This window comes from Canis lupus, chromosome 38 (genome assembly GCF_048164855.1).
Source record: "Canis lupus baileyi chromosome 38, mCanLup2.hap1, whole genome shotgun sequence".
NCBI classification, from domain to species: Eukaryota; Metazoa; Chordata; class Mammalia; order Carnivora; family Canidae; genus Canis; species Canis lupus.
This window is the reverse complement of record NC_132875.1, coordinates 11317570-11339148: the sequence shown is the minus strand read 5'-3', so window position 1 is coordinate 11339148 and position 21579 is coordinate 11317570. Positions and strand designations below refer to the sequence as shown.

General features: G+C 36.5%; 1 long non-coding RNA gene across 1 annotated transcript; it reads left to right on the top strand.

Annotated features, from left to right (window-relative positions):
• The first annotated feature begins 800 nt into the window (after positions 1–800).
• LOC140626861 (uncharacterized) lies at positions 801–15250 on the top strand. Its single transcript, XR_012025857.1, has 3 exons — positions 801–1038; positions 1502–1554; positions 13514–15250. It is a non-coding gene; the product is annotated as an uncharacterized lncRNA (long non-coding RNA).
• Positions 15251–21579: the final 6329 nt, after the last annotated feature.

Here is a 21579-nt window from a genome sequence, read left to right as displayed (position 1 = left end):
TATTCAGGGAGTGAAGGTGGGAAAAACGGGTAAAGGGAGATAAAAGGTACAAATTTCCAGCTGTAAAATGAATAAATCCTGAGGCTATAATCCATAGCATTGTGACTATAGTTAATTATACTACATTGCATATTTGAAAGTGGCTAAGAGAGGGAATCTTGAAGTTTCTCATTAAAAGAAAAAAATGTGTAACTATATATAGTGATGGATGTTAACTGGACTAGTGTGAAGATGATTTTGCAATATATACAAATATTGAATCATTATGTTGTACACCTGAATCTAATATAATGTTACATGTCAATTATACCTCAATAAAAAAATAGGTAATGAATACACTCGAGGAAAAAAGAAATGAACCGTATAAAGCATCTGGTACAATGTGAATCCCCTAGGAAAAAGATCATAGTTTTAATCATTTAAAAAAGTTATTCATGGAGGAAATAGTGGAGAAAGCAGCAGATATGGGTGCTGAAAGACAACCTTTTTATTCACCAAAGTATTTCCTACAGCCTGCTATGACATTAGGAAGCCATATCTTTACTTTTGACAGCTCACTACCCTACGCCCCCATAATTGGGGAGAGAAAATTGACTCAACAATAATTATAATAATAAATGGCAAAATTCACTTGAGCTTTTGCCTATCAGTCATATGTCACATTTGTCACTGGGCTTCTAGACATTGATGTGACCAGTGTCTTAGATCAATGGACAGATGACGAGAATATGAATGATCATAACCACAAATGTCAACTTTATCCCTTTAAATGCACTCAGTGTCCTGTAGATAACCTGAAAGGTCACATCGATAGTTGCCACCTGCTATGTCTCTCGTTGCAAACACTATCAAACGACATGGCGTTTCTGGAGCAGGGAAAGCCGTTGAACGCAACAGCAGCCTGACATTTGATAATGGATCAGGGCACATCATTGTCCTGTTAAGCAATGGCATTTCTTCTCTGTCTTTGAAAGACAGACGCGGGCGGTCTTCCAGCTTCTCTCAACTCGGAGGGACAGTCGTGCTCCTCCCAGTCAGGTGAGTCTCTCCATTACAGGTATGAGCTGACCAAGTACATTCCCTCCACCCCCGCCCCCCACTGCCCTGAAGTCAAAGAACTTGTGATACTTGGTATTAGTAGTTCTGAGCAATGCAATCCTCCCCACCCCCAGCTACCAAAGACAAAAGTCTAAGCTCTTTATTTCACACTAGATTGTGATGGGGAAAAGTGTGGATTAGTGAAAAGTCTAAATTTATAGTATGCTTTAAAAGAAATGCAGTTTAGTGCTTTTTAATACATATAGTAACTTCAACTAATTGCCAAAATAAAGTTTGCTCCCTCTGGCTTTAATGAACAGATTAGCAGGACTAGCATTAGCAACACCATTTGCATAAAATTAATTTGCTAAAGCCCTTAAAAATAGTGTTCAAAGTGGCTTAAACATGCTCATTGCCTATTTACACTATTAATTTCCTAAGTAAACCTTTCTTTTTTAAGTAGGGCAAAAGTGAATCATCAGTCCAGCTAAAGTTGAATTGCCACAAAATCCTAAAGTAAGTGAAGTCTAGATTAATATATTTTTCTCATACAAAGGTGGTAAAAAAGTAAGTTTATGAGGTTAACATTCAGTGAACTGATATTGCAAGTATTTCATTCAGCATGGGGACAAGAAAAAGTAGATAGTTTTGAAGCTGATTTGGCCTTCCCTTAGCTAAAAATGCCTATTTTCCTAGACTGATTTCTAATTGAAAACAAAGTTTCATTATGATTGAATCCTACATAGCGGATATTATGGGTAAGAAGCTGTGTAACTGAGTTGGAAAGTTTATTGAAAGGTGGAGCACAAAATGAAAGAATACAAATATAAACCTACTAACACATTTTCTTTAACTAGTATGGAAGTTCTTCACCCATACTCTTAAAAATTATGATTACATGGAATAATTTATTCATTATATCCTGATAGTACTCTCCAAATGATTCCTTAAGTTTAAGGCTATTTCAATTAATATATCAATAGTTTGTAAAATATTTGGTAAGTCAACTCTATAACCCATATGAAAAAATGAAAACGCAAAAGGAAAACAAAGAATAGTTTTTTGAAGCAAAATACTTCAGAAGTAAGGGTAGGAGCCTCTTCTACTGGATCTCAGAATATTTTTTTGTATAAATTTATTTTTTATTGGTGTTCAATTTACCAACATACAGAATAACACCCAGTGCTCATCCTGTCAAGTGCCCACCTCAGTGCCTGCCACCCAGTCACCCCCATCAGAATATATTTTAAAAACTTAGTAATGAAAACACCATGGTATTGGTAGAGTAAAAAACAGATCAATCAAATAGCAGAGCAAACTTAGAAGCAGACTCATGTATGCATGGGAATTTCTTACATGATTATGGTAGATTTTTAGGTCAATGTTGAAAGAATGTCTCAGCAAATTGTGTTGGAAGATTGATTGCCTATTTAAAAAATAAAGAGATCATTATCTCACACGATTCACAAAAATAAATTACATATGGATTAAGGAGCTAAAGGTTAAAAATAAAAATTAGAAGTAAGAAGTAACTATAGGAGGGGAATCTACAGGAGATTTTTTTTTTTTTTTTTTTACAGAAGATATTCTTAAACCAAACAAAAAATAGGAGCATTAAAGGAGGAAAAAAGGGGGTAAACTTGACTAAATCAAGATTTAAAACTTCTGCGTCACAAAAAGCCTGAAGCTGGACAAGCATATTTATAATGTATATAGAATAAAGAGTAATAATATCCAAGATATGTAAATAATTTGCATGAAGCAATAAAAAACAAATAACTCAATAAAACTGAGTCCAACGCTAACCCTAAAAGATAACATACAGAAAAGGAAATTACAAACAACACAACCACAGGAACATATATGTTCAACCTCACCATGAGGCAGGGAAATTAAAATGAAACTAATCATTAAATACCATTTTGTTCACTCATCAAATTGTCTAAAAGTTTACACAGTGGTAAATGTATGGGTAGATCTTTTCACTTTCATTTGGTGGGAGCAATAGAGCTTTCTTGGAGGACAAATTAAAAATATATTTTAAAATTAAATTTTAATACACTTTCGACAATTCCAACTCTATTTTTTTCTAGAGCAATGCTCATACATTTATGCTAAGAACTATGTGGAAAGATGCCTTTTGGAGCACTTATAATAATAATAATAATATCTGGTATCTTATGACAATAAGATACCAGAATTTACTAAATGTCAGTAAAAGCATGGATGCATAAATTGTGGCCCCTCTAGGGGTTTTTATTTATATATGCAACATTGTAATTTCAAGAAGATCCATTGAAATGTTACTTATTATAGGAGACCAGAAACACTATGTATGTCCATTCACTTCCCAGAGTAGAATAAAATTTTATATCCATATGAAACTATAATGTAGTTATATAAAAGAATGAGCTGTATCCCTGTGTGCTAACAAGGAAGCATTTTTCATTAATGAAAGAAACAAAATTCAGGGGGTGTAGTGTTCACTTCCAGTTTTCAAAAATATTTATAATTTTTATACAATAATCTATATTGTATGTTATATTTGATATACCTACATACTACACACCCATATACACATATCTTTAACACAAAAGGAAGTATACCACAAATATAAAACTATATAAAAAGCATATCACATCCATTTATGTGTATATAGGTGTTTATGTGTATGCATATACATTTTTTATTATATATTCATAAAATGCCTTTGAAAGTCTACACAGAGAACTGATATGAAAGCCTATAAAGCAATCAGGAGTTTGCAGCCAGAGGAAGACTTCGTTTCCATCAGACATTTTAGTTCTATCTGAATTTTCATATCATATCTTGTATCATATTCATATACTAGTTTTTCAAATAAAACTAGCCACACAAACTAGAATACTTTCTGCACTATAATAAACTACATACAGTTAAAAAGAATGAGAGAAATCTGTGTAGTGACAGAAATGTGTACACAGTACATTGTTAACAGTAAAAGCGTGTTGAGTAACAATGCACCAGTTCAATACTATTGATGTTAAAAGAAATAAACAGGCTTATGTGTGTGTTTGTACAAATGTATATATTTATGTAAAAAGAAGTTTATTTTTTAAAGATTTTATTTACTTATTCGAGAGAGAGGGAGCATGCAAACAGTGGGAGGGAGAGAGAATCTCAAGCCGGCTCCATCTCCAGCATGGAGCCCAAAGTGGGGCACGATCTTACAACCCTGAGATCGTGACCCAAGCTGAAACCAAGAGTTGGAGCTTGACTGACAGAGCCACTCAGGTGTCCTGTAACAAAGTTTCAAAGTGCAAAAGTGCGTGTATTCTAAATAATAATGCACACATACAAACATTCAAAAATGCATTGGGTAATCTAGAATGATACAGCCTGCAAAAGGGTTTGTGTTGCTAGGGTGAATGCAAGAGAAATAAACTCTATCTCTAGATTTTTTCACAGGGAGAATATGTTCAATATGTCCAGTATTTACATTTTCAAATCAAAAAACAGTTAAAATACTAGTATTATTTATTTGCCTAGGATTAAGATGTATACCTAAAGCTCCTCTGGGCAAAACTAGATTTCTTAATAATTATGGAGTTTTCAACCAGTCTATTAGCAACTCTGTTACTTGTTGCCTTTATGTACTAAGTATTTAACTTATATTCGATATTTAACTGGCTTGAATACCCAACTTTCCAAAGAGCTCAGAAATTCAAAATCTTCTGAGTTATTGACTCCCTGAAAAGATAAGTCTATTAATTTCTTCCTTAAGAAAGAGACCAACACTATATCATGCAGCTTCCTAGATGAAAAGATGCTCATTAGTTACTGGGGAAATGGGGATTAAAACCCCATAAGGCCTACTAAGATGATTACAATTGTTAAAAGACCTGACAATATCAAGTGCTGGTGATCCTGTATACCTACTGGAATTCTCATCCATTGTGGATGGGAATGCAAATGGTAGGGCTGCATCAGAAAATAGTTTGGCAGTTTTATATAAAATTAAACATAAGCTTGTTATAAGATTCAGCAAGTTCACTACTTGATATTTTATCAAAAGAAATAGAAACATAAGTCTACGTGAAAACATGTATGTGAATGTTTGTAGTGGTTCTATATATAGCAGCCAAAAATCAACACAACTGTTCATCTTCTGGTCAGTGGATAAACAAACTGTGGTATATCTATACAATAGAATACTACCCTGTTATAAAAAGGAAAGAATTGCTTTACAAGAATTTCAAATGAATTTCTTTTCATGTGTTTCCAATTTTATTCTTAAATTTAAAAATATTCTCGTACGAGTCTCGAGTCTATGTTTCCCAATCATAGGAATGAGTGAACTAAGCTGCTTCAGTGTGGTCCCAGATGTCAACCCATAATGCTAACTAAATAATATAAGTCTTATCCATCCTTCTACCCCTAGCATCTAGCACTGGGGCTAACCATTCGACAAGCCCACCGCTTCAGTGACCAAATTAATTTGTGTTCCCTATTTCCCTGTCAATATGCTGATTGTTGCCTGCGATAGATACACAGTCATCTAGAAGGTGTGAACTACTCTCTGATATGCTTGAGCATCTGTGACCCTCCCAGCTGAGCAGAATGTTTATAGAGTCAGCTGTGTCTGTTCCTAAAGCTGTGTTATACAAGTTGTACTTGATATTGTATATATAAATTAGTTAAATATTATGAAAGTTGAGTATTAGTGAGAAAAAGCGTTCTTCCTGAGAAAAAGAAATTAATTCTTTGGAAAACTCAGTAAAGAAAAATCACTAAAAAATGCGGTAGAATAAAGAAGAAAGAGAACATTGGATTTTCTGCACTCAGACTGCATCACAAGTGTCTTTAGTTTTTGTAGCAATTTTAATGAAACCCAAGTCTGAGGAATGCATTATGGGTGTTACTTATGCAGGAAAGCCAATGCCAAACAGTGAACTAATACTCTAAGAAAGGTCTTTTTTTTTTTTAATTTTATTTATTTATTCATGAGAGACGCAGAGAGAGGCAGAGACATCGGCAGAGGCAGAAGCAGGCTCCCTGCGAGGAGTGTGATGCAGGACTCGATCCCAGGACCCTGGGATCCTGACCTGAGCTAAAGGCAGATGCTTAACCACTGAGCCACCCAGGTGCCCCAGAAAGGTCTTAAAATGATAATATAAAGTTTACTTATTAGTATCCACTTATAAATGTTAAATATATTTGCAATTGAGTATTTGGAAAATAAATTAATAAGAGTAAATGTACACTAATAGTCTTATCCAAACAGTAAACATTATCACCCAAACATCCAAATGTTAAACCAGAGTTAGCATTTGTTATTATAGTTATGCATATTTATATCATATATACAATATTATTCAGTAATTGTTTACTTAACATTAACATGTGTTGTTCATAATGTTAAAAGTTCACAAAATTATAATTTTAATGTCTTCCTAATATTTTATGATTTAACTCTATTGTAATTTTCTCACTTAACCTAGTGTCAGACCCAGGAAATTTCTATTTTTTGGCATTAGTAATCATTGTAAATACTGATTTTTAGAAATATTTTGGAGTCTATCTTTAAGATAGATTTTCTGAAGTGGAATTAAGAGATCCATGGCAAAGAACTTAAATGAGTTTTTCTGATTATAGAAATAAAGCAGATCCTTATAGAAAACTTGGAAAAATATAGAAAAATATGAATGAAGAACACAGGGATAATACTGTAATTGATATATTTTTAAATAATTTTTCGTCATTTTTTAAGTTTAATTTTATTTAAATTCAATTAACTACCATATAGCATATTATTAGTTTCAGGGATAGGGTTCAGTGATGCATTAGTTGCTTATGACACCTACTGCCCATTATATCACATGCCCTCTTTAACGCTCATCACTGTTACCCTAATTTTTCATCATTTTAAAACAAAATTATAATTATATTGTGTCTTGTAGCCTGTTTTTAATCCAATTTCAACTCATAAGCAGTTTTTCATATTATTAAATTTATTTGACAGTATCTTTTTACTATATGCATTTTAATATTTTTATGAATATATCATTGTTAATTTAAACACTCTCCTATCAATGGACATTTAAGAGGGTATTTCTATTTTTAAAATCATAAATAACAACAAAACGAACATCTTTATCACATGACTTTTATACCTTATCTTCCTAGAGGTAAAATTAACCAGTGAAAGACTATTAGTAATTTTACATATGTTGCCACATTACATTGCAGAAAGAAAGAATTAATATACTCCCACCAATATCCAAGGCATGACTGCACTTCTGTAAAATGCAAATGGTAACCAGACTAATTATGTAGAAAACTACTCACACCTAAAACTACTTATGCAAATGACCTAATTCCTTGGCAATGCACCCCAGGTGTATGGATTTACAACTGGAGCCTCTTAGGAAACCGTTCTTTAATATTTAAAAAGTCAGTTTATATTGCCATTGCATAAAGGGTGCTGTGGAGAATAATGCAAACAATACAAGGTTCCTCCACAGAAGTATTTATCATTTCAGTCAATCTATCATTACAGACTATCTTGGCTAAACCTCCTGGCTGAGGTTTGAAGACCCCAGTGGGTCATTGTCATATACCTGTAGGATTCTCTGACTGCTTCAATATTGATTTATCCATTTTGGAATTCCTTTCCATTGATTTATTAGGCCTATACATCTTCGTGGTGGCTAGTTTCTGTCTATAAAAGGTGACTGAAAGAACTATTTCACTATCATGTATTTTATAGCTCACTGACATTCATTTACCGACTCTCTTATTTATCCAATGTTAATATTAATGCTAATGGGTGTTATAAGACTGGCCTTGGACTTGATGCATTTCTGGCTGTGCTAAGTACAATATATAAACGATAATAAAATATAATTCCTAGATTTGCACCAGAAGTGAGAACATTGTAAGCCAATACAAGTTCTGTGTCACTTAAAGTAAGGGAAGGAAAAAAAAGAAAAAAAGAAGGGAAGAATAGGAATGGAGATAGATTCATACAAGAGAGAAATGGAATATATTTCTCAAAACCACTTACAATACAAAACATTCCAAATTGTCTTTGCTAAGATAACGGGAAATTTGGAGTAAGGAATGGGGGCTAGAGAGGAGGTTATGACAGAGTATCCAAAGATTGTATCACATTTTTATTGCATCCAGATAAATGCTTGGTCCTATCATACATTGTATGAGGCATGAAGAGACAGTACCACTCTTAGATTTAGGTAAAAGGCTCTTGCTCTGTCCACACCCCACACTAGATGAGGAGTCTGTGGGACAAACATGAATTCATGCTCTTCTCTCTAGAACATGCTCCAGGTTTTGAGGACCCTAGAATTGGCCACCCAAATTGTATGGAATCAACCTGCACAGGCTTCTTCCCAGAGTCCAATCTCCTGAGTGTAAATTGTACCACTGATGTACTCACCTCTACCCCTAAGAGATGCTGTTTGTGGAGGAGTTGTGCATGGAGCTCGGGTATAGGGGTGTGCTTTCATGTTCTCCTGAGGTCATTCACTGCAAAATTCTGAGCCATATGGGAGAGAAGGTGGTTAGACCACAGGCTGGGGTCAAGGGCTAAGGCCAGCTTTTTCCATATTTCCAAGATTTGGCTCGAATTTTAAGAAACCTGAGAACGCTACATTTAAAATTTTCCTTCCACGTTGTTATGAAGAGATACTTGTGAAAGAGAATAGAATGTATTATTTTTAATAATTTTAGGCTGATTTATATCTTTTTTACTACTTGATTTTCAAATTTTTAGGCATGCTATGTGAGCTTCTATATTCTTGCTTCTGGCCCAACAAATGTAAGAGAGGGTTACTACAAATCAACAAGTCAAAGCAGTGGTTCTCAGAATTTACTGTGCTTTAAGGTCACCTGAGATACCTGCTAAAAATCTAATTCTAGACCCCAAGCCCCCAGACATTCAGGTTCAACTGGCCTGAGTTGAGACTCAGGAACATGCATTTTTATGAATTTCCCAAATGTTTTTTTTGTAGAGATGGTCCAATGACCACTGCAGAGAGTCAGAGCTCCCTGAGGGAATTAATTATTTCACTGACAAAACCCACCCAAGAGAAACTGCCAAAGAGCAACTTTGAAGCATTATCTGAGAAAAGTAAAAGATCAACTTTTATACAAAACCAGAATTAAAATATCTAAAGTACTGTTGTCCCCTACAAAGTAGTCCCCTTGGAAGTTAGTCACTTATCCTAAGCAGACAGCTATTGCTCAAAACATTTTGACACTGACTTTTTAAAATTGCCTTTGGAGGTGGATTATGAGCCACATCAGAAAGCTAATCTCATTATTTCACATCACAGTTTGCATTTGACAAAAAACAGCATTACCCAGAAGGATGATGCATATTACTTAGCAGATTTAGTTCCTATGTTTTCCAAGTCAAATATGTAATAAAAGAAGATCTATTATATAAGCACACCTGTTTATTTCAGCCTCCTTCTAAAACTATGCTAAAGTGACAATGAAGAAAGAAAAAGGGCATAAATCTCCAAAGACAAAGAAAGCAAGAGAGAAGTTTCAGGAGGAAACAGGAGTTGATACCATTTGGATAGAGCTAATGGATAGAGAAGTGGCCATTTACTTAGTCAGACCCAGGAAGCTGAAACTTGAGTCCATCCCTATGATGGTGGCTAAGAGACAGGCTGATTTTACCTGAGAATCTTGTCTCAGGAATGAGAGGCAAAAAGTATCTCACAGTCAGGAAGGCCAGGTGGGCGTGATGAAAAGAATTTGTCAAAAATTTCCTTTAGGAACAATTAGAACCCCCAATCTCTTTCCCCATCCAGGCAGCAACTCTTCCTCAACTCCAGAAAAGGACATAAGGGCCATTCTCTGGAATACCTACCCAAGAGACTGCATTCTGTGGAACATCAGTCTGCAAGGCAAGGATGGGAGTCCTTACTAAAATTAGACCATTAGGGACCCCTGGGTGGCTCAGCAGTTGAGCGTTGGCCTCTGGCTCAGGGTGTGATCCCAGAGTTCTGGGATTGAGTCCCACTCTAGACTCCTTGCATGGAGCCTGCTTCTCCCTCTGCCTATGTCTTTGCCTCTCTCTCTGTGTCTCTCATGAATAAATAAATAAAATATTTTAAAAAATAAATAAAATAAAATTATACCATTAAATTAAAATGTGCTAAACACATAGGCCCCAGCTCCCTTCTTAATAACCAAAATGCAGACTTAGACCCACCAGGTGGAAGACTGAGGAATATAAATAATTCAAGAGAAAGACAAAAATAAAAGAAAAAAATGATTCTGTAATTGAGGATCCCCCAGTGAAATGGCCTAGTCTCCACTCGGTCACTGTATTGTAAGACCTACCAGTCAACAAGCCCCATGAGGCTTGCAATGAGCTTCCTAATGATTTATTCAGAAATATAAACAGACAGCTAAGGGATCACCAGACATATGGGGAAAGTCTCTACTGGGAAAGGCAGAGACTAATAACAAGGAAAGTGGAGAGAAAAGAGGTAATGCAAAGAATAGAAACTATAAAACAGATGAAAACACTTTAAATTCTGTAGTTCATATCCTCAGAAAGAGAAGATATTGAAACCACACACACACACACACACACACACACGAGTAGGATGTTATCAAAAGAAAAGAAAAACAACTCCTGTAAATATCAGAGAAATTTAAAAATTTGATAGAATAGATATAAGACAAAGTAAAGCAGATCCTTCAGATAGCTTATGTTGGTAGTATGTCCTAAGACAGGAGCATACTTGTTACTTAAGGTCTTTCTGAGCCAAGCAGGCAGAGATATCAAGGAAGCTGTTCAAAGTGTTGATCTGAAGATTATAGGTGGCACACAAACATAGGTGGCATGTAGATAGTCACCAACAGAGTTAATGAAGACAGAAAAGAGCTCTAAAGACTGAGTTCTGGAATATACCAATTTTAGCAGGTCTAGGAAATGGAGAACAAGTAAATGAGTTTTCAAGAAGTAACCAATGAGGTCAGAGGAAGAAACCTGGAAGTGAAGTAAAGAAAGGATAGTGACCAACTATATCACATGCAGCTAATAGGTCAAGTCAGCTGCATTTAGGATCTGAGTATTGAACTTAATTTGAGCTCTGATGGTCCTGCTGATTCATAGTACAATTAGTTTTTGAAATGATATACACCAAGGCATGCCATCATATATTTCAGTACTCTTGGGTAAAGAGATCTTAAAATCTTCCAGAAAAACAAACAAGCTAAAGCATAATACAGATGAAGTACAGAGGATTGAGATTCAGGATGTCACAAGTCTTCTCAATAGCAAATTGGAAACTAGAAAACAGAGAAGGAATGTCTTCAAAATTCTAAGAGGTAATGATTTCCAGACTGGAATTTTGTTCCTAGCTAAACTATCAACCAAGTGTGAGGGCAAATAAAGATACATTAAACATGCAGGGCCTGAAAAAAATGTTTACCTCCCAGGTACCATTTTCTCAAGAAACTATTAAAATATGTGCTCTGTAAAAACTAAACCAAGGAAAAGGAATGCATGGAATCCAGAAGGCAAGGGATCCAAGCCAGCAGAAAAACAAGAGAGACTTTTAGGATGATGGTAAAGGACCATTTGCAGTACCATCTGAGCAGTAGCCTGGAGAGCTAATAGCACAGAGATTGTGGGGGAAAATATATATATAACATAGACCCAATAATGTAAATGCTATAAAATGCCTCAGCCAAAAACAATAGTATAATTATTTTGGTAAGATACAAGGAGAGCTAGTATGTTGATGTGTTAGGTTGGCAAAGAGGTAGAGTTTTTTTTTTTTTAATTTTTTATTTATTTATTCATGAGAGACACACAGAGAGAGGCAGAGACATAGGCAGAGGGAGAAGCAGGCTCCCTGTGGGGAACCCAGTGTGGGACTTGATCCTGGAACTCTGGGATCATGTCCTGAGCCAAAGGCAGATGCTCAACCCCTGAACTACCCAGGAGTCCTGGCAGAGAAGTAGAGTTAAGAGGCAAATGAGGTTTAAGAGAAGTCAGTTTATTCTTTCCATGGCAGGACATAAATACATAAAACTGAAAAACCAAGAAAACCATATTATTTAGAAATATTGAAAAAGAAGAGGTGGGGGGAGAAGAAACACTTAGGAGAATTGAAAATGGTTGCCTCAGAGAGGCAGGCATGGGGAGTGGAGATAAATGTGATAGCAAACATTTATTGAATGTTTTCTGTCTGCCAGATCCTGTCGTTTACTTAACCTTCAACAGGAAGTAGGACATAATTCCTGCCCCCTCAGTTTCCTGTCTAATTAATGTTGCTTTGCTCACTAATCTACTTCATATATAAATACTAAGGTATATTGGATATGAGGAGGACACAAAGATGGTGGAATTTGGTAGGACACAATCTTGGAAGCAGTTATGGGTGGATGGATTGATTGGTTGGTTGGTTGGTTGGTTGTATGGTTGGTTAACTAAGTAATACTTTTGCATGGGCTTAAGAGAAAAAGGAAGTACAAGAACAGGAGAAGACATAAGCAAAATAAGTTGAGATTAAATAATATAGACATGGAAGCAATAAAGAAATGTGGGGAAATGCTGTAGGGTCATGTTGCAGATAAAATAAGAAAGGGGACTTGAGAAATGGTGATGAGCTGTTTGTGTTTAGAAAGAGAGGTCCTTGAGTAGGAAAATCTCCAAACTGAGGCCATATTTGAGGCCAGTAAGTCTAGAGGAGCTGAAGTTGGTTAACATGGGTGTGGAGAGTGGACAGTTCTATTAGGCAGAAAGACCAAATATGTGGCTGACTCCACAATAAGGACCGCATATGTGGCAGGGATCTGGATTAAAGCTGTGTTGGGTAAATTGGGGGAAAGTTAAATTTTATGTTAGTGGACATTAGGTTACTGTCTATTGAGCAACCAACCTTATATGTTCACTCCTTTCTATGAGTATTTTGATCTCCCTTTTGAGTGAATCTTCTATTGTATATAGTTTTGTTGGGTGAGTGTCCATCACTTTATCTCCCACAATGAGCTCTAAAGGGGCCAGGTTCTCTTTCTGGATCCCACTGGATAGTAGGAGTGGGAGGAGGGGGTGTGGCATGCAACTTCAGACTGACAAATGGGACATTGAACTTTGAATAGGTAGTAAAAAAATGTACAATGAGTTGAAGGTGGCCATGGAGTGAAGGTGAACAGACCTAACTCTTCCTTGGCTTATGTCCCAGCCCCCTTGCCTCTTGCTTGCTCTGTAAGGCATCCATCTGTTCTTGATTCCTACATTGAAAGATATTGCCAGATTCCTTTTATGGTGACACGTATGAGGAGGGACCGTGAAGGAAAAATTGGTCAGATTCACTAACTGGGTGGGAGAGAGTAAGGACAACTTGCAGGGGGAATATGAAATGGATGAGCATTATCCTCAGCAGAGATGGAAAAAATAAAGAAGTAGAATTTGTTTGGAGAAAGATAATACTTTGGTATCTTTCAGGCCTAAATTAAACACCCTTCGAGCAGCTGGGGAAGGAGAACTGCAGTGGCAAGATTCAGAGTTGAACAGGTACACTTGGAAGCAATCTCATATGTGACAACATTCAAGAACAGATGTGATCCTGCGGAAGGGATTACGGAGGAAAAGAAGAATCCTAAGATACAAGCCTTCCCAGAGAAATGCAACACATAGAAGGATATATTTATTTTAAGGAGGAAGAAGTAAGGACTCACAGAGAACTGAGTATATAGATGCTTATCTTATTTTAATGCTCTGTTTTTATAAATGCTGAACTTCTTCTGAGGGCCTAGTGTCCTAGGCAATACCATATATCTTGAGGTAAAGAAAGATGACTTAAGATGCAAGTACCAGAAAACGATGGCTCTGATTAGCTTCAACAATAAAGGACTTATTACCCTAGGACAAGAAATCCATAGTTAGGGCAAAATCCCTGAGTGGTATGTCAGGGTTTCAGCTCTGCTTGTCTGGGATTCCACTGGATCAGTCCTCCTCCTGTATGTGTTGGATCAGACCTCCAGTTGGCTCTCTTCAGAGTGACAAGAAGGCCACTTAGCTCTAAATGTGACAAGGAGCTAAGAAGTGCCATTCTTTATCATGTCTGTTAAAAGTAAGGAAGCACTCCCTATGCTACTTTCCCTCATGTCACATTGGCCAGAAATGTGTCACATTCTCATGCCTTCACCATGATTGACTTGGACCATTTAAAAAGCTCCCCTATGGGGCTGGGGCCAGCCTGCCTGCACCACATGGCTAGGCAAAGGAATAATAGTGTAGACCCTTGAACAAAACAGGGGTGAACACAATGAGGCTAATAGAATAAGAGCTGCTATCAGAGGGCAGCAATGAAGAATGAAGTCATGGAATCAACATTGTCTGCTCGGCGGTGTTAGGCTAACGTCGTACATGTAAATTCAACAATTAATTTAGCTTAATGTTTCATTCACAGGCAATTTTTAGGATATATTGTGCATTTTCATGGGATTTAAAAAGATCCATCATGACACAATTCCAGTTTGAACAAGTCCTATGCCATTGCTTTCTTTCAGCCCCTGCTGGTTTCTAAGTTTCTCTTTCTTCTATTTCTCTCCTCACCTACAAACGCGTTTCAAAATTCACGCATAGCGCAGAAGCTAAACCCTGCTGAACTCCTGTTTTGTCCACCACCATCCCACCGCAGCCAGTGATTTGTAGGCGTAGGGACGGAACTGACAATGGCTGCTGGGTCAGGAGTAATTAAAAAATGTCAATGGTCAAGGAGGTGGATGGAAATCAGTTCAAACCCAACTGAAGCATTTAGCTATTTTACTGCTGCATCCTTTTAGGCCTTTTCGGCTTATAAATATTAATTTAAAGACTACCAACAAGGACAGTAAACGGATTTAGGCATAAAACTTCCTGTCAGGGGTGATTTATATCCAATAAAAGGAAAGCAGGATAGAGAAAGCCTGCTTCGCTAAGTTTATGATAGACAGTGAACGAGTACCATCAAAATAAAAAGGCTTTCAGTTTGTCGTGGGTTGTGTGGGTGTCTCCCTTCTTAATAAGCAGCGTGCTAGAATTGTGTTGTTGGCTTTTATCAGTGCCTTGCACTGTTGAGGAAAAGTTCTACTGCGTCGCTAATTGAACTTGTACAGATTTATAGGCTCAAGGCCTGTGCCTGAGAGAGATTATTAGGACTTAAAAGATAATAGCACCAGCAAGAAAATTAAAACTGCTTTCACCACTTATATTTCAATAGTGCATAACTTCTACCCTTTAGACATCTGGCGATGGACTAAGGATTTGTTTGAAAGGAGATCTGTCTTAAGAGCCCATGTAGGAGTGATTCAGTGGCGGAGAGCTCTGTCGCCACCTTACCTTGCATGCAACCCAGCACGTGATGCTTCAGTTAAACTGCTCTCCCTGTAAAAGGTCAACAACTTGACCCTTCTAGATGATCACCGTGAGGAGACATTTCCCACGAGCCTTTCATATGTCTGTCCATCTGCAAGCAGAGGCGCTCGCTGCTTTTGCCCCAGATTGTCTTTTCCTGGTGTGTCTGCACAGCAGACAGCCTTGGGTTAGAGAAATAAGGTCTCTGTCAGGAGCAAAGAGCAGCTTTGAAGGTCAGAATTCTTCTAGAATTCTTCTCCCATGACATAACCCACTATATGCACAGGTACCACTTGTCCCTCTTCATACTGCCTTGTAGGAATTGGGTCTTGGGGAAGGGACACGTGCTGATACTCTCGCTGCTTTTGTCGTAAGTAATAGATCCCTTGTCTCTGACCCCCAAGTCTTTTGTCTTCTGCTAGCAGACATGAGCAGGTTAGCTTCTTAGGTTACAAATAGATAAAATCTCAGACCCTTCGCAGTTTGCAAAAGGCACCAGTAATGTGGATTTAGAAAAGCAATTTGTCTAATTTTTCAAAGAAAAAAGGAACCTAACACTTAACCTTAAACCATAAAGTCACACGTTCCCCAAGTTTCCTCATCTAACATGGTGCTATTTTCCATTGGCCATAAGCAATGTGAGGCTAGGATAATGATGGTTGTTGGGGAGGGGTATTGAGGAAGTCTTCTTTTCTTGAATCTCTGGGAGAAAGTTCTCAGCCTTCTGACAAAAGACAGGATAAACTAAATGATCGCGTGACCGATTAATGTCCCTTCCAGCTCTTAAATTCCCAAGTTTACTTAAATATTAAGAAATATTTATGCTAAATAGAAATGTCAATAGACTACTGTGTATAAAAATTTAGAAAAGCATGTTTATACAGTAGCATATAACTGGAGATTACTCTTAACTTAATTTCCTGATATTTGTTTCTAGCTAGCTAGGGCTAAGATCTTTGGCAATGTCTTCTTCCTCTCTCTTTCTATTATTTCTTTTTAATTTTTCTATTATTGCTTACGATTACAAAGCACTGTTAAAGCACTAGTAGATGGAACAACAAGAAATAAAGTAATCCATGTTCTCAATCTAGCTATCTAGTAACAAGAAAGATGTGCACATATGAGCCAAATGAATGCAGGAGCAAGACGAGGGTAGAAGAGCCATGTGAGGGCTCCCTCTAGGCGTGGCTGGCCTCAGGATGTAAAGCGAGGAGATCCACATTTTAAGATATGGGACATATTACCCCAAAATTTTACTCCAGTGTCTGGTCGATGTGGTGGAGGAAGGTCCAACATCTCTGAAGTTATTTCTTTGTGTCCAGATGACTAGAAAAAAATGGATTTGTATATGGCTAATTTTTTCTCTGGTAGAAGTCACCAAACACTATTAGTTTAACTCATAATTTTCAACATCAGTACAGTTTAAATTTTTAAAAACTATTGTTGACTTGGTTTTTTTTTTTTTTACTTGGTTTGATATAAAAGTCTAACTTTAGTCTTGCTTCTTGCAATCTCACAATCTAACTTTTGCTTTGTTCTGAAATCCACTGGGGCTATTAGTATCTAAAATGTTCAGCCCATCAAGAACTTTTTATTGCCTAATGGCTGATTACCTGGCGTCATTTTAAAAAGCTGGAGGTCACACCAAGGAATATATGAACCATCATGCCCATTCTCCGCTTCTCTCCAGGTAAAAAGAGCGAACCTTTCCCCTCTGATTTACCGACCTTACCCCCGGATTATGCTTAAGGAAAGATAATGCCTTTAGCCAAGTTTTCTCCCATTCACATCTTCAGAGATCACAGGATTGTTCCTTTTAGAGCATTAAGGGAAGAAATAAGCTGAACATTGTCTCTTTTAAATGGACAAGGATGGGATTTATATAAGGAGTGGGAGACGGAGCGAGCCCATGATAAAAAATGTTGAGGTTGCCGAAAGTTCCATATGGAGATCACTCCAAGATTTAAAAATAATGGGGATATATGTATGGAAGCAAATCCTGAATGAAGATATACATTTCCTAAAGAGAACAGTATGGTTGAACAAAGCTTTGATGATGGAATTAACATGAAACAAAGGCCCTCTGAGGAAGATCAGTCTGAAAAGAAATGAAGAATACATAAAACTTTGTTTAATTTATGGAATTTATATGCTGCTGACCAGTAAGTATAAAGTTCCATTCCCTTGGTCCTCACTATCACTCATGTATTACTTGTCAGTAAATGCGATGCACTCAGAACATAACAGCTCCGGTAATATTTCTGTTCCCACTGCAGCTTTACTACACCCATGAAACTCTGTAATCTTTAAATTCCCTCACTGTTAACATCTGCTGAAACATTATTGGTCCCAGCATAGCCAAGCTGCTCTGAAATTACATTTAGCAGAGTAGTTAATGCTAACAGTATAATTCTCGACGCATCCGTGTTTGAAAAGAGCTTTATAACTGGCACGAAGATTGTGCTTCCTTTAGGTTCCATTTCTTTCATCTCTGCTTTGTATCACAATCTCATTGGCTTGGAGCGTGCTGTTTGAAAAAGAGTATATTTCATATGTAGAGTTCAGGAAACCCCATACTGCCTTCTTATTTTTTAAATTCGATCGTCTAAATTCACTTTTCTAGTGCTCTTTTTGCACAAAATGAAATTCTATTGTGAGATATGGTTATAAGCAGTTTCAGGTAGGAAACTAATCAATTTTCTGTAAAATGAAGATATTTTATCACTTCTGTAAGGTGCTTTGAGTGTTTAAAATCCAAATGTCCTACACATAAACAAAATAAGCAAGCTGCTTATGGCTTTTGTTAATGAAGATACTTTCATTATATAATCATAAAGTAGTTACATATTTTTCAAAAAAACCTTTTCCCCGACAGACTCTTCGTTAAAGACCCAATAATATCAACATTTCATGGACATAACTTTAAAATTGATAGTAAAATTTAAAGTAATACTTATTACTTTAAAGTTAATAAGTATTAATATCAATATATTTCATATCAACATATTTTAGTAATATAATTATTTATATTTAGTAGTATAGAACATGATGTTTAAATGTTCTTAAATGTGGGCATTTATCTGCTCTAGCAAATGCTATCCTAAATATTAGATTACAGTAAACATTAAGGGCTTGGTAAATATTACAGATTTCTCTTTGTCAAAGAATATTCTTCCCCAAGATTAAGGTACTAAATTTTCATTGAATTTCAAAGTGTTGAGAGCAGTATTTTTAACAAGTTAGTCAAACATTGAATATATAAAGGAAGAGAGGCTGTGCTCTAGAATGTTCACTTTAATGTTAACTTTAATAAGATTTTACAGTACTTTTCTCAGATGAACAAGATATTTGTTAAGTCAATGCCATAAATATATTACAGCCAAAGATTACGATTATATAAAATGTATTACTAATGTATGTTGCTTCTTGAATATTTCTAGATTTGTGTCATATGTAATAATCTGTTGAGATCAGAAGGCAGATTATGATTTTACCTATCTCTGCAAGACCTATGCCAGGATACAAGTGATATTAAGTTTTTCCTAATAAAACGGTGTTGGATTTATCTCTTCTTCCCTCCCCCACCCCCAAGAATCCTCATCCTCTCTGGATTTCTTTATTCCCCATGCCAAGAGCAGTTACAGCCATTATTCAGAAACCCTCTGGTCAGAAATTCTTTGCTTTGCACTAGTGCCCTCTACTTGCTGGTCAGACTCTTTGCTTGGGTCCCCTAATCCCACTTTATTCAGTCTGTTTGGCCAGATTTCTGGGTGTCTGCTACATAGCTGCCTGTAGTCCAGACCTATAGCTTGTGTGAGATCTGAGAAGGTATTCCATCTTCAAGCAGCAAATGTCTGCCAAGCTCCTGCTTGCCAAGCACTGACCCTTAGACTTGCTACTTGGCCAACTGTGCTCTGTGTCCAGATTCTAGATCCAGATTCCGATTCTGCTCTGATCATTGGCTTTCCACTCTGGGCCTAAAACACTCCCATGACAGCTTTGATTTTGTCATTCTATTTCTTATTTTTAGCTTTCCAAATTCAAACCTCTTTCCTTGCATCAACTTTCCATGATATCAAAATATTATTTCTTTTTTTGGTTGCCTTTCAATGGTATACACAAAAAATTATAATAAAACTCCATCCAGAAAGAAGCAAAACAAAAAATTCTTAAGTTTTAAAACATATTCACAAAGTAATTTACCAGACAATGCAAGGCGTTATATCATCATTGAATGTTTACCTTTATTATACTCATCTCCTAACCTTGTACAAGAATATGCATGTAGGAAATCTTATATTTGAGATCTAAGCGGTACCTGATTAATGAACAGCAGTAAATTCTAACTTGCCAGCTGCTTTTCCAACATTCAACTGTAATAATAATCTGACTTCATATCTCCTTTTTCTCCTTCCCTTTTCTCATTATTACCATAAAACTAGAAGCATATGGAATGATATTTATTAAGGCAAGGTGAAATCTGTGGAAAATAGTTAGAAAAAGGAGACAGAAGGTTATTTTAAAACCATTATCTTGGGGCGGGTGTGTGTGTCTGTGTGTGTGAGAGAGAGAAAGAGAAGGAGAGAGAAATTTCTCCCTGTTGCCTTTTCATCTTCTTCAAGACTTGTCACCCATAATGCATGAAGAAGGAGGTCTACCAAGTGACCTAAAGAGACATAGCAAAAACGATTATCGCTGCCTTCAGCGGCTGCTTCCTACTTTCAAATTCTTTCCTGGCCTCTAGACCCCTTGGCTGGGCTTAGGCAGCCCTGTTTATGTATCCCTCTGGTTTCAGCTGATAGGACTGGAGGGAAATACAGGACTCTGAGATGAACTAATAGCTTAGCTTAGCTTGGCTAGAACCAAGAGGATTTTGTTGTTTTCTTTTTCACTCCCTCCTCCTTCCCTTTCTCCAATTAAGATACACAGAAACTGACAGCAAAATGTCATTTTGAGTTGAGGTTACCACTAGAACAAGCCAGAATATGGTAGGTTAAATAAACAGAAACCAGAGCCCCGTAGGAGAAATTAGTCAGCAGAGAAAATAACAGTACAGATAAATAGAAAGAAGCAGAGATAATGAATCATGTAACTATATCCATGTAAAGATGGATATAGTAGCTCTGGAGCAATTTTTCCAGTCCCATGAAGTGTGGCTATGTCCTCTCCTCGGTTAAATATGCTTCTGTAGGGTTCTCTTCTATCTCCGGAATTACCTCCTCCTATGCTGTGCCCTTGAGCTTCTTTAGGTGAATTTCTGTTCCTTACAGCTAAATGAGCATTGACCAGGAGGATGGAGCATTACATTCTCCCTTCAAGGAGCACACACCCCAAGACAAATACCTACGACCTGAAAAGGCACATCAGCTGTATGAGGTCTGCACAAACCTGATGATCAGTGATTCTGTGAATTGTAGGCTTTTTACTGCTATCATCAGCGCTGTACCCTTCTGACAACTTATTACTTTTTTGTAGTTTCTTTAGAGTTACAGAAAAAATCCATTTGAAAAAGATTATCAGTTGCCTATACACAAATAGAACAATAAATGATTAATACTTAATACTTCATATACATTACTGTTCATAGTATTATGCTAAATAAGGTTAAAAATCAATGGCCAACATCAAATGTTGACATGGAGTAGACACCTGTATGAAGATAGGTAGTCCCAAGCAACAAAATTAAATCTGAAATCTCATTTCACATACTCTTGAAAGCAATTTTCTTGTTATATTCAGTAGACTTCAGAGAGAAGACTTGATTATTTTTGAGGCCACTGTTTTCTGATAAATCATATTTTAATATTATTTCCAAGTGTATTTTTCATGTTTTTTTCTCTGCATTTACTGGGGGTAAAAGTGCTTAGCTAATCCCCTGGGACACCTAACTTAAGTTTTAATTTACATACTTAAAAAATAATATGAAATTATAAAGTAACAAAACATTTTAGTGATATTAACATAATATATAAATTTGTAACACTGAGGAATCAGCATTGAACTAGAAATCATGAGGCCTCGGTTTTAGTCCCTATTCTATCCACTTAATTACTTATGTCATCCTGGGCATATCTCTCTTTCGGAGCTTTTTTCCTCAGGCATATTAAAGTACAAGAATACCTACTCTGAAGGAATCCTATATAAATCAGAAATTTGAATGCTAAAGGGATTTA